General features: G+C 56.6%; 1 protein-coding gene across 4 annotated transcripts in view; it reads right to left on the bottom strand.

Moving 5' to 3' along the window:
- PDE3A (phosphodiesterase 3A) overlaps positions 1-15,016 on the bottom strand; it is a 454,441-nt gene that overhangs the window by 55,530 nt on the left and 383,895 nt on the right. The gene's annotated exons all lie outside the window — the stretch shown is intronic.

Below are 15,016 nucleotides of genomic sequence, written 5' to 3' on the forward strand. Positions count from 1 at the left end.
AGACATACACAGGGGTCTGGTGAGGCCACTATCAGACATACACAGGGGTCTGGTGAGGCCACTATCAGACATACACAGGGGTCTGGTGAGGCCACTATCAGACATACACAGGGGTCTGCTGAGGCCACTATCAGACATACACAGGGGTCTGGCGAGGCCACTATCAGACATACACAGGGGTCTGGTGAGGCCACTATCAGACATACACAGAGGCCTGGTGAGGCCACTATCAGACATACACAGGGGTCTGGTGAGGCCACTATCAGACATACACAGGGGTCTGGCGAGGCCACTATCAGACATACACAGGGGTCTGGCGGGGCCACTATCAGACATACACAGGGGTCTGGTGAGGCCACTATCAGACATACACAGGGGTCTGGTGAGGCCACTATCAGACATACACAGGGGTCTGGTGAGGCCACTATCAGACAAACACAGGGGTCTGGTGAGGCCACTATCAGACATACACAGGGGTCTGGCGAGGCCACTATCAGACATACACAGGGGTCTGGCGGGGCCACTATCAGACATACACAGGGGTCCGGCGGGGCCACTATCAGACAAACACAGGGGTCTGGTGAGGCCACTATCAGACATACACAGGGGTCTGGCGGGGCCACTATCAGACAAAAACAGGGGTCTGGGGAGGCCACTATCAGACAAACACAGGGGTCTGGCGGGGCCACTATCAGACATACACAGGGGTCCGGCGAGGAAACTATCAGACAAACACAGGGGTCTGGTGAGGCCACTATCAGACATACACAGGGGTCCGGCGAGGCCACTATCAGACAAACACAGGGGTTTGGTGGGGCCACTATCAGACATACACAGGGGTCTGGCGGGGCCACTATCAGACATACACAGGGGTCCGGCGAGGCCACTATCAGACAAACACAGGGGTCTGGTGAGGCCACTATCAGACATACACAGGGGTCCGGCGAGGCCACTATCAGACATACACAGGGGTTTGGCGGGGCCACTATCAGACATACACAGGGGTCTGGCGAGGCCACTATCAGACAAACACAGGGGTCCGGCGAGGCCACTATCAGACAAACACAGGGGTCTGGCGGGGCCACTATCAGACAAACACAGGGGTCTGGCGGGGCCACTATCAGACATACACAGGGGTCCGGCGGGGCCACTATCAGACATACACAGGGGTCTGGTGGGGTCACTATCAGACATACACAGGGGTCTGGAGGGGCCACTATCAGACATACACAGGGGTCTGGCGGGGCCACTATCAGACATACACAGGGGTCTGGCGGGGCCACTATCAGACATACACAGGGGTCCGGCGGGGCCACTATCAGACATACACAGGGGTACGGCGAGGCCACTATCAGACATACACAGGGGTCTGGCGGGGCCACTATCAAACATACACAGGGGTCTGGCGGGGCCACTATCAGACATACACAGGGGTCTGGTGGGGTCACTATCAGACATACACAGGGGTCCGGCGAGGCCACTATCAGACATACACAGGGGTCTGGTGAGGCCACTATCAGACATACACAGGGGTCTGGTGGGGTCACTATCAGACATACACAGTGGTCCGGCGAGGCCACTATCAGACATACACAGGGGTCTGGTGGGGCCACTATCAGACATACACAGGGGTCCGGCGAGGCCACTATCAGACATACACAGGGGTCCGGCGAGACATACACAGGGGTCTATCAGACATACAAAGGGGTCTGGTGGGGCTAATATCAGACATACACAGGGGTCCGGCGAGGCCACTATCAGACATACACAGGGGTCTGGTGGGGCCACTATCAGACATACACAGGGGTCCGGCGAGGCCATTATCAGACATACACAGGGGTCTATCAGACATACACTGGGGTCCGGCGAGGCCACTATCAGACATACACAGGGGTCTGGTGAGGCCACTATCAGACATACACAGGGGTCTGGTGAGGCCACTATCAGACATACACAGGGGTCTGGTGAGGCCACAATCAGACATACACAGGGGTCTGGTGAGGCCACTATCAGACATACACAGGGGTCTGCTGAGGCCACTATCAGACATACACAGGGGTCTGGCGAGGCCACTATCAGACATACACAGGGGTCTGGTGAGGCCACTATCAGACATACACAGGGGCCTGGTGAGGCCACTATCAGACATACACAGGGGTCTGGTGAGGCCACTATCAGACATACACAGGGGTCTGGCGAGGCCACTATCAGACATACACAGGGGTCTGGCGGGGCCACTATCAGACATACACAGGGGTCTGGTGAGGCCACTATCAGACATACACAGGGGTCTGGTGAGGCCACTATCAGACATACACAGGGGTCTGGTGAGGCCACTATCAGACAAACACAGGGGTCTGGTGAGGCCACTATCAGACATACACAGGGGTCTGGCGAGGCCACTATCAGACATACACAGGGGTCTGGCGGGGCCACTATCAGACATACACAGGGGTCCGGCGGGGCCACTATCAGACAAACACAGGGGTCTGGTGAGGCCACTATCAGACATACACAGGGGTCTGGCGGGGCCACTATCAGACAAAAACAGGGGTCTGGGGAGGCCACTATCAGACAAACACAGGGGTCTGGCGGGGCCACTATCAGACATACACAGGGGTCCGGCGAGGAAACTATCAGACAAACACAGGGGTCTGGTGAGGCCACTATCAGACATACACAGGGGTCCGGCGAGGCCACTATCAGACAAACACAGGGGTTTGGTGGGGCCACTATCAGACATACACAGGGGTCTGGCGGGGCCACTATCAGACATACACAGGGGTCCGGCGAGGCCACTATCAGACAAACACAGGGGTCTGGTGAGGCCACTATCAGACATACACAGGGGTCCGGCGAGGCCACTATCAGACATACACAGGGGTTTGGCGGGGCCACTATCAGACATACACAGGGGTCTGGCGAGGCCACTATCAGACAAACACAGGGGTCCGGCGAGGCCACTATCAGACAAACACAGGGGTCTGGCGGGGCCACTATCAGACATACACAGGGGTCTGTTGGGGCCACTATCAGACATACACAGGGGTCTGGCGGTGCCACTATCAGACATACACAGGGGTCTGGTGGGGCCACTATCAGACATACACAGAGGTCTGGTGAGTCCACTATCAGACATACACAGGGGTCTGGTGGGGCTACTATCAGACATACACAGGGGTCTGGCGGGGCCACTATCAGACATACACAGGGGTCTGGTGGGGCCACTATCAGACATACACAGGGGTCTGGCGAGGCCACTATCAGACATATACAGGGGTCTGGCGAGGCCACTATCAGACATACACAGGGGTCTGGCGAGGCCACTATCAGACATACACAGGGGTCCGGCGAGGCCACTATCAGACATACACAGGGGTCTGGCGGGGCCACTATCAGACATATACAGGGGTCCGGCGAGGCCACTATCAGACATATACAGGGGTCCGGCGAGGCCACTATCAGACATACACAGGGGTCTGCCGAGGCCACTATCAGACATACACAGGGGTCTGGCGAGGCCACTATCAGACATACACAGGGGTCTGGTGAGGCCACTATCAGACATACACAGGGGTCTGGTGAGGCCACTATCAGACATACACAGGGGACTGCTGAGGCCACTATCAGACATACACAGGGGTCTGGTGAGGCCACTATCAGACATACACAGGGGTCTGGTGAGGCCACTATCAGACATACACAGGGGTCTGGTGAGGCCACTATCAGACATACACAGGGGTCTGGTGGGGTCACTATCAGACATACACAGGGATCCGGCGAGGCCACTATCAGACATACACAGGGGTCTGGTGGGGCCACTATCAGACACACAGGGGTCCGGCGAGGCCACTATCAGACATACACAGGGGTCTATCAGACATACACAGGGGTCTATCAGACATACACAGGGGTCTGGTGAGGCCACTATCAGACATACACAGGGGTCCGGTGAGACATACACAGGGGTCTATCAGACATACAAAGGGGTCTGGTGGGGTCACTATCAGACATACACAGGGGTCTGGTGGGGCTACTATCAGACATACACAGGGGTCCGGCGAGGCCACTATCAGACATACACAGGGGTCTGGTGGGGCCACTATCAGACATACACAGGGGTCCGGCGAGGCCACTATCAGACATACACAGGGGTCTATCAGACATACACAGGGGTCTGGTGGGGCCACTATCAGACATACACAGGGGTCTATCAGACATACACAGGGGTCTGGTGAGGCCACTATCAGACATACACAGGGGTCTGGTGAGGCCACTATCAGACATACACAGGGGTCTGGTGAGGCCACTATCAGACATAGACAGGGGTCTGGCGGGGACACTATCAGACATACACAGGGGTCTGGCGGGGCCACTATCAGACATACACAGGGGTCTGGCGGGGCCACTATCAGACATACACAGGGGTCTGGCGGGGCCACTATCAGACATACACAGGGGTCTGGTGAGGCCACTATCAGACATACACAGGGGTCTGGTGAGGCCACTATCAGACATACACAGGGGTCTGGTGAGGCCACTATCAGACATACACAGGGGTCTGGTGAGGCCACTATCAGACATACACAGGGGTCTGGCGGGGCCACTATCAGACATACACAGGGGTCTGGCGGGGCCACTATCAGACATACACAGGGGTCTGGCGGGGCCACTATCAGACATACACAGGGGTCTGGCGAGGCCACTATCAGACATATACAGGGGTCTGGCGAGGCCACTATCAGACATACACAGGGGTCTGGCGAGGCCACTATCAGACATACACAGGGGTCCGGCGAGGCCACTATCAGACATACACAGGGGTCCGGCGAGGCCACTATCAGACATACACAGGGGTCTGGTGGGGCCACTATCAGACATACACAGGGGTCTGGCGAGGCCACTATCAGACATATACAGGGGTCTGGCGAGGCCACTATCAGACATACACAGGGGTCTGGCGAGGCCACTATCAGACATACACAGGGGTCCGGCGAGGCCACTATCAGACATACACAGGGGTCTGGCGGGGCCACTATCAGACATATACAGGGGTCCGGCGAGGCCACTATCAGACATATACAGGGGTCCGGCGAGGCCACTATCAGACATACACAGGGGTCTGCCGAGGCCACTATCAGACATACACAGGGGTCTGGCGAGGCCACTATCAGACATACACAGGGGTCTGGTGAGGCCACTATCAGACATACACAGGGGTCTGGTGAGGCCACTATCAGACATACACAGGGGACTGCTGAGGCCACTATCAGACATACACAGGGGTCTGGTGAGGCCACTATCAGACATACACAGGGGTCTGGTGAGGCCACTATCAGACATACACAGGGGTCTGGTGAGGCCACTATCAGACATACACAGGGGTCTGGTGGGGTCACTATCAGACATACACAGGGATCCGGCGAGGCCACTATCAGACATACACAGGGGTCTGGTGGGGCCACTATCAGACACACAGGGGTCCGGCGAGGCCACTATCAGACATACACAGGGGTCTATCAGACATACACAGGGGTCTATCAGACATACACAGGGGTCTGGTGAGGCCACTATCAGACATACACAGGGGTCCGGTGAGACATACACAGGGGTCTATCAGACATACAAAGGGGTCTGGTGGGGTCACTATCAGACATACACAGGGGTCTGGTGGGGCTACTATCAGACATACACAGGGGTCCGGCGAGGCCACTATCAGACATACACAGGGGTCTGGTGGGGCCACTATCAGACATACACAGGGGTCCGGCGAGGCCACTATCAGACATACACAGGGGTCTATCAGACATACACAGGGGTCTGGTGGGGCCACTATCAGACATACACAGGGGTCTATCAGACATACACAGGGGTCTGGTGAGGCCACTATCAGACATACACAGGGGTCTGGTGAGGCCACTATCAGACATACACAGGGGTCTGGTGAGGCCACTATCAGACATAGACAGGGGTCTGGCGGGGACACTATCAGACATACACAGGGGTCTGGCGGGGCCACTATCAGACATACACAGGGGTCTGGCGGGGCCACTATCAGACATACACAGGGGTCTGGTGAGGCCACTATCAGACATACACAGGGGTCTGGTGAGGCCACTATCAGACATACACAGGGGTCTGGTGAGGCCACTATCAGACATACACAGGGGTCTGGCGAGGCCACTATCAGACATACACAGGGGTCTGGCGGGGCCACTATCAGACATACACAGGGGTGTGGCGGGGCCACTATCAGACATACACAGGGGTCTGGCGGGGCCACTATCAGACATACACAGGGGTCTGGTGAGGCCACTATCAGACATACACAGGGGTCCGGCGAGGCCACTATCAGACATACACAGGGGTCTGGTGGGGTCACTATCAGACATACACAGGGGTCTGGCGGGGACACTATCAGACATAAACAGGGGTCTGGCAGGGCCACTATCAGACATACACAGGGGTCTGGCGGGGCCACTATCAGACATACACAGGGGTCTGGTGGGGCCACTATCAGACATACACAGGGGTCTGGCGAGGCCACTATCAGACATACACAGGGGTCTGGTGAGGCCACTATCAGACATACACAGGGGTCTGGTGAGGCCACTATCAGACATACACAGGTGTCCGGCGAGGCCACTATCAGACATACACAGGGGTCTGGTGGGGCCACTATCAGACATACACAGGGGTCCGGCGACGCCACTATCAGACATACACAGGGGTCTATCAGACATACACAGGGGTCTGGTGGGGCCACTATCAGACATACACAGGGGTCTATCAGACATACACAGGGGTCTGGTGAGGCCACTATCAGACATACACAGGGGTCCGGAGAGGCCACTATCAGACATACACAGGGGTCTGGTGAGGCCACTATCAGACATACACAGGGGTCTGGTGAGGCCACTATCAGACATACACAGGGGTCTGGTGAGGCCACTATCAGACATACACAGGGGTCTGGTGAGGCCACTATCAGACATAGACAGGGGTCTGGCGGGGACACTATCAGACATACACAGGGGTCTGGCGGGGCCACTATCAGACATACACAGGGGTCTGGCGGGGCCACTATCAGACATACACAGGGGTCTGGTGAGGCCACTATCAGACATACACAGGGGTCTGGTGAGGCCACTATCAGACATACACAGGGGTCTGGTGAGGCCACTATCAGACATACACAGGGGTCTGGTGAGGCCACTATCAGACATACACAGGGGTCTGGCGGGGCCACTATCAGACATACACAGGGGTCTGGCGGGGCCACTATCAGACATACACAGGGGTCTGGCGGGGCCACTATCAGACATACACAGGGGTCTGGTGAGGCCACTATCAGACATACACAGGGGTCCGGCGAGGCCACTATCAGACATACACAGGGGTCTGGTGGGGTCACTATCAGACATACACAGGGGTCTGGCGGGGACACTATCGGACATAAACAGGGGTCTGGCAGGGCCACTATCAGACATACACAGGGGTCTGGCGGGGCCACTATCAGACATACACAGGGGTCTGGTGGGGCCACTATCAGACATACACAGGGGTCTGGCGAGGCCACTATCAGACATACACAGGGGTCTGGTGAGGCCACTATCAGACATACACAGGGGTCTGGTGAGGCCACTATCAGACATACACAGGGGTTCGGCGAGGCCACTATCAGACATACACAGGTGTCTGGTGAGGCCACTATCAGACATACACAGGGGTCTGGTGAGGCCACTATCAGACATACACAGGGGTCCGGCGAGGCCACTATCAGACATACACAGGGGTCTATCAGACATACACAAGGGTCCGGCGAGGCCACTATCAGACATACACAGGGGTCTGGTGAGGCCACTATAAGACATACACAGGGGTCTGGTGAGGCCACTATCAGACATACACAGGGGTCTGGCGAGGCCACTATCAGACATACACAGGGGTCCGGCGAGGCCACTATCAGACATACACAGGGGTCTGGCGGGGCCACTATCAGACATACACAGGGGCCTGGTGGGGCTACTATCAGACATACACAGGGGTCTGGTGGGGCCACTATCAGACATACACAGGGGTCTGGTGGGGCCACTATCAGACATACACAGGGGTCTGGTGGGGCCACTATCAGACATACACAGGGGTCCGGCGAGGCCATTATCAGACATACACAGGGGTCTGGTGGGGCCACTATCAGACATACATAGGGGTCTGGTGGGGCTACTATCAGACATACACAGGGGTCTGGTGGGGCCACTATCAGACATACACAGGGGTCCGGTGAGGCCATTATCAGACATACACAGGGGTCTGGTGGGGCCACTATCAGACATACACAGGGGTCTGGTGGGGCCACTATCAGACATACACAGGGGTCTGGATGGGCCACTATCAGACATACAAAGGGGTCTGGTGGGGACACTATCAGACATACACAGGGGTCCGGCGAGGCCATTATCAGACATACACAGGGGTCTATCAGACATACACAGGGGTCTGGTGGGGCTACTATCAGACATACACAGGGGTCTGGTGGGGCCACTATCAGACATACACAGGGGTCCGGCGAGGCCACTATCAGACATACACAGGGGTCTGGCGGGGCCACTATCAGACATACACAGGGGTCTGGTGGGGCCACTATCAGACATACACAGGGGTCTGGTGGGGCCACTATCAGACATACACAGGGGTCTGGTGGGGCCACTATCAGACATACACAGGGGTCTGGTGGGGCCACAATCAGACATACACAGGGGTCTATCAGACATACACAGAGGTCTGGTGAGGCTACTATCAGACATACACAGGGGTCTGGTGGGGCCACTATCAGACATACACAGGGGTCTGGTGGGGCCACTATCAGACATACACAGGGGTCTGGTGGGGCTACTATCAGACATACACAGGGGTCTGGTGGGGCCACTATCAGACATACACAGGGGTCTGGTGGGGCCACTATCAGACATACACAGGGGTGTGGTGGGGCTACTATCATACATTCACAGGGGTCTGGTGGGGCCACTATCAGACATACACAGGGGTCTGGTGGGGCCACTATCAGACATACACAGGGGTCTATCAGACATACACAGAGGTCTGGTGGGGCTACTATCAGACATACACAGGGGTCTGGTGGGGCCACTATCAGACATACACAGGGGTCTGGTGGGGCTACTATCAGACATACACAGGGGTCTGGTGGGGCCACTATCAGACATACACAGGGGTCCGGCGAGGCCATTATCAGACATACACAGGGGTCTATCAGACATACACAGGGGTCTGGTGGGGCTACTATCAGACATACACAGGGGTCTGGTGGGGCTACTATCAGACATACACAGGGGTCTGGTGGGGCCACTATAAGACATACACAGGGGTCTGGCGGGGCCACTATCAGACATACACAGGGGTCTGGTGGGGTCACTATCAGACATACACAGGGGTCTGGTGGGGCCACTATCAGACATACACAGTGGTCTGGCGAGGCCACTATCAGACATACACAGGGGTCTGGTGGGGCCACTATCAGACATACACAGGGGTCTGGTGAGGCCACTATCAGACATACACAGGGGTCCGGCGAGGCCACTATCAGACATACACAGGGGTCTGGTGAGGCCACTATCAGACATACACAGGGGTCTGGTGAGGCCACTATCAAACATACACAGGGGTCCGGCGAGGCCACTATCAGACATACACAGGGGTCTATCAGACATACACAGGGGTCTGGTGGGGCTACTATCAGACATACACAGGGGTCTGGTGGAGCCACTATCAGACATACACAGGGGTCCGGCGAGGCCATTATCAGACATACACAGGGGTCTATCAGACATACACAGGGGTCTGGTTGGGCCACTATCAGACATACACAGGGGTCTGGTGGGGCCACTATCAGACATACTCAGGGATCTGGTGGGGACACTATCAGACATACACAGGGGTCTGGCGGGGCCACTATCAGACATACGTAGGGATCTGGTGGGGACACTATCAGACATACACAGGGGTCTGGCGGGGCCACTATCAGACATACACAGGGGTCTATCAGACATACACAGGGGTCTAGTGGGGCTACTATCAGACATACACAGGGGTCTGGTGGGGCCACTATCAGACATACACAGGGGACCGGCGAGGCCACTATCAGACATACGCAGGGGTCTGGTGGGGCCACTATCAGACATACACAGGGGTCTGGCGGGGCCACTATCAGACATACACAGGGGTCTGGTGGGGCCACTATCAGACATACACAGGGGTCCGGCGAGGCCACTATCAGACATACACAGGGGTCTGGTGGGGCCACTATCAGACATACACAGGGGTCTGGTGGGGCCACTATCAGACATACACAGGGGTCTGGTGGGGCCACTATCAGACATACACAGGGGTCTGGTGGGGCTACTATCAGACATACACAGGGGTCTGGTGGGGCCACTATCAGACATACACAGGGGTCTGGTGGGGCCACTATCAGACATACACAGGGGTCTGGTGGGGCTACTATCAGACATACACAGGGGTCTGGTGGGGCCACTATCAGACATACACAGGGGTCTGGTGGGGCCACTATCAGACATACACAGGGGTCTGGTGGGGCTACTATCAGACATACACAGGGGTCTGGTGGGGCCACTATCAGACATACACAGGGGTCTGGTGGGGCTACTATCAGACATACACAGGGGTCTGGTGGGGCCACTATCAGACATACACAGGGGTCTGGCGGGGCCACTATCAGACATACACAGGGGTCTATCAGACATACACAGAGGTCTGGTGGGGCTACTATCAGACATACACAGGGGTCTGGTGGGGCCACTATCAGACATACACAGGGGTCTGGTGGGGCTACTATCAGACATACACAGGGGTCTGGTGGGGCCACTATCAGACATACACAGGGGTCCGGCGAGGCCATTATCAGACTTACACAGGGGTCTATCAGACATACACAGGGGTCTGGTGGGGCTACTATCAGACATACACAGGGGTCTGGTGGGGCTACTATCAGACATACACAGGGGTCTGGTGGGGCTACTATCAGACATACACAGGGGTCTGGTGGGGCCACTATCAGACATACACAGGGGTCTGGCGGGGCCACTATCAGACATACACAGGGGTCTGGTGGGGTCACTATCAGACATACACAGGGGTCTGGGGAGGCCACTATCAGACATACACAGGGGTCTGGGGAGGCCACTATCAGACATACACAGGGGTCTGGCGAGGCCACTATCAGACATACACAGGGGTCTGGCGGGGCCACTATCAGACATACACAGGGGTCTGGTGAGGCCACTATCAGACATACACAGGGGTCCGGCGAGGCCACTATCAGACATACACAGGGGTCTGGTGGGGTCACTATCAGACATACACAGGGGTCTGGCGGGGACACTATCAGACATACACAGGGGTCTGGCACGGCCACTATCAGACATACACAGGGGTCTGGCGGGGCCACTATCAGACATACACAGGGGTCTGGCGGGGCCACTATCAGACATACACAGGGGTCTGGCGGGGCCACTATCAGACATACACAGTGGTCTGGTGAGGCCACTATCAGACATACACAGGGGTCCGGCGAGGCCACTATCAGACATACACAGGGGTCTGGCGGGGCCACTATCAGACATACGTAGGGATCTGGTGGGGACACTATCAGACATACACAGGGGTCTGGCGGGGCCACTATCAGACATACACAGGGGTCTATCAGACATACACAGGGGTCTAGTGGGGCTACTATCAGACATACACAGGGGTCTGGTGGGGCCACTATCAGACATACACAGGGGACCGGCGAGGCCACTATCAGACATACGCAGGGGTCTGGTGGGGCCACTATCAGACATACACAGGGGTCTGGCGGGGCCACTATCAGACATACACAGGGGTCTGGTGGGGCCACTATCAGACATACACAGGGGTCCGGCGAGGCCACTATCAGACATACACAGGGGTCTGGTGGGGCCACTATCAGACATACACAGGGGTCTGGTGGGGCCACTATCAGACATACACAGGGGTCTGGTGGGGCTACTATCAGACATACACAGGGGTCTGGTGGGGCCACTATCAGACATACACAGGGGTCTGGTGGGGCCACTATCAGACATACACAGGGGTCTGGTGGGGCTACTATCAGACATACACAGGGGTCTGGTGGGGCCACTATCAGACATACACAGGGGTCTGGTGGGGCCACTATCAGACATACACAGAGGTCTGGTGGGGCTACTATCAGACATACACAGGGGTCTGGTGGGGCCACTATCAGACATACACAGGGGTCTGGTGGGGCTACTATCAGACATACACAGGGGTCTGGTGGGGCCACTATCAGACATACACAGGGGTCTGGCGGCGCCACTATCAGACATACACAGGGGTCTATCAGACATACACAGAGGTCTGGTGGGGCTACTATCAGACATACACAGGGGTCTGGTGGGGCCACTATCAGACATACACAGGGGTCTGGTGGGGCTACTATCAGACATACACAGGGGTCTGGTGGGGCCACTATCAGACATACACAGGGGTCCGGCGAGGCCATTATCAGACTTACACAGGGGTCTATCAGGCATACACAGGGGTCTGGTGGGGCTACTATCAGACATACACAGGGGTCTGGTGGGGCTACTATCAGACATACACAGGGGTCTGGTGGGGCTACTATCAGACATACACAGGGGTCTGGTGGGGCTACTATCAGACATACACAGGGGTCTGGTGGGGCCACTATCAGACATACACAGGGGTCTGGCGGGGCCACTATCAGACATACACAGGGGTCTGGTGGGGTCACTATCAGACATACACAGGGGTCTGGGGAGGCCACTATCAGACATACACAGGGGTCTGGGGAGGCCACTATCAGACATACACAGGGGTCTGGCGAGGCCACTATCAGACATACACAGGGGTCTGGCGGGGCCACTATCAGACATACACAGGGGTCTGGTGAGGCCACTATCAGACATACACAGGGGTCCGGCGAGGCCACTATCAGACATACACAGGGGTCTGGTGGGGTCACTATCAGACATACACAGGGGTCTGGCGGGGACACTATCAGACATACACAGGGGTCTGGCACGGCCACTATCAGACATACACAGGGGTCTGGCGGGGCCACTATCAGACATACACAGAGGTCTGGCGGGGCCACTATCAGACATACACAGGGGTCTGGCGGGGCCACTATCAGACATACACAGTGGTCTGGTGAGGCCACTATCAGACATACACAGGGGTCCGGCGAGGCCACTATCAGACATACACAGGGGTCTGGTGAGGCCACTATCAGACATACACAGGGGTCTGGTGAGGCCACTATCAGACATACACAGGGGTCCGGCGAGGCCACTATCAGACATACACAGGGGTCTGGTGAGGCCACTATCAGACATACACAGGGGTCCGGCGAGGCCACTATCAGACATACACAGGGGTCTGGTGAGGCCACTATCAGACATACACAGGGGTCTGGTGAGGCCACTATCAGACATACACAGGGGTCCGGCGAGGCCACTATCAGACATACACAGGGGTCTATCAGACATACATAGGGGTCCGGCGAGGCCACTATCAGACATACACAGGGGTCTGGTGAGGCCACTATCAGACATACACAGGGGTCCGGCGAGGCCACTATCAGACATACACAGGGGTCTATCAGACATACACAGGGGTCTGGTGGGGCTACTATCAGACATACACAGGGGTCTGGTGGGGCCACTATCAGACATACACAGGGGTCCGGCGAGGCCATTATCAGACATATACAGGGGTCTATCAGACATACACAGGGGTCTGGTGGGGCCACTATCAGACATACACAGGGGTCTGGTGGGGCCACTATCAGACATACACAGGGGTCTGGATGGGCCACTATCAGACATACACAGGGGTCTGGTGGGGCCACTATCAGACATACACAGGGGTCCGGCGAGGCCATTATCAGACATACACAGGGGTCTATCAGACATACACAGGGGTCTGGTGGGGCTACTATCAGACATACACAGGGGTCTGGTGGGGCCACTATCAGATATACACAGGGGTCCGGCGAGGCCACTATCAGACATACGCAGGGGTCTGGTGGGGCCACTATCAGACATACACAGGGGTCTGGCGGGGCCACTATCAGACATACACAGCGGTCGGGTGGGGCCACTATCAGACATACACAGGGGTCCGGCGAGGCCACTATCAGACATACACAGTGGTCTGGTGGGGCCACTATCAGACATACACAGGGGTCTGGTGGGGCCACTATCAGACATACACAGGGGTCTGGTGGGGCCACTATCAGACATACACAGGGGTCTATCAGACATACACAGAGGTCTGGTGGGGCTACTATCAGACATACACAGGGGTCTGATGGGGCCACTATCAGACATACACAGGGGTCTGGTGGGGCTACTATCAGACATACACAGGGGTCTGGCGGGGCCACTATCAGACATACACAGGGGTCTATCAGACATACACAGGGGTCTGGTGCGGCCACTGTCAGACATACACAGGGGTCTGGTGGGGCCACTATCAGACATACACAGGGGTCCGGCGAGGCCATTATCAGACATACACAGGGGTCTATCAGACATACACAGGGGTCTGGTGGGGCTACTATCAGACATACACAGGGGTCTGGTGGGGCCACTATCAGACATACACAGGGGTCCGGCGAGGCCACTATCAGACATACACAGGGGTTTGGCGGGGCCACTATCAGACATACACAGGGGTCTGGTGAGGCCACTATTAGACATACACAGGGGTCCGGCGAGGCCACTATCAGACATACACAGGGGTCTGGTGAGGCCACTATCAGACATACACAGGGGTCCGGCGAGGCCACTTTCAGACATACACAGGGGTCTGGCGGGGCCACTATCAGACATACACAGGAGTCTGGTGAGGCCACTATCAGACATACACAGGGGTCCGGCGAGGCCACTATCAGACATACACAGGGGTC

Source organism: Dendrobates tinctorius, unplaced genomic scaffold, assembly GCF_039654945.1.
Source record: "Dendrobates tinctorius isolate UK_male_01 unplaced genomic scaffold, ASM3965494v1 ptg000348l, whole genome shotgun sequence".
In the NCBI taxonomy this organism is placed as follows: Eukaryota; Metazoa; Chordata; class Amphibia; order Anura; family Dendrobatidae; genus Dendrobates; species Dendrobates tinctorius.